The sequence below is a fragment of the Nannospalax galili genome, unplaced genomic scaffold (assembly GCF_000622305.1).
Source record: "Nannospalax galili isolate Female #2095 unplaced genomic scaffold, S.galili_v1.0 scaffold405, whole genome shotgun sequence".
Lineage (NCBI taxonomy): Eukaryota > Metazoa > Chordata > Mammalia > Rodentia > Spalacidae > Nannospalax > Nannospalax galili.
In genome coordinates, this window is record NW_008354532.1 from 3,636,925 (window position 1) to 3,637,534 (window position 610).

The window sequence follows — 610 nt, forward strand, 5'->3', positions numbered from 1 at the left end:
GAAACCTCTGGGACGCACTGAAAGCGGTCCTTAGAGGGATGTTTATAGCTCTAAGTGCCTACATCAAAAAATTAAAAAGAACTCAAATAAATGACTTAACATTGCAACTCAACACACTTGATAAGCAACAGCAAACAAAACCCAAACCCTGCAGACAAGAAGAAATAACAAAAATTAGAGCAGATAATAATGAAATTGAAATAAAGAAAACATACAAAGAATCAACAATTTGAAGAGCTGGTTCTCTGAAAAGATAAACAAGATTGACATACTGCTAGCTAGCCCAGTTAACCAAAAGAGAGAAAGAGCACCTCCAAATCAACAAAATCAGAGATGAAAGGGGAAACATCACAACAGACACCAGAAAGATATAGAACATTATAAGGGAATACTTTAAAAACCTATATGCTACTAAATTTGACAACCAAAAAAAATGGATGGATATCTAAGGGCATGGGAACCACCAAAACTAAACCAAGAAGAGATTAACAGCTTAAACAGACCAATAACACAGAAAGAAATTGAAATAGTAATACAAAACCTCCCGACTAAAAAAAGGGCAGGACCAGATGGATTTATAGCAGAATTCTATCAGACATTTAAAGAAGAT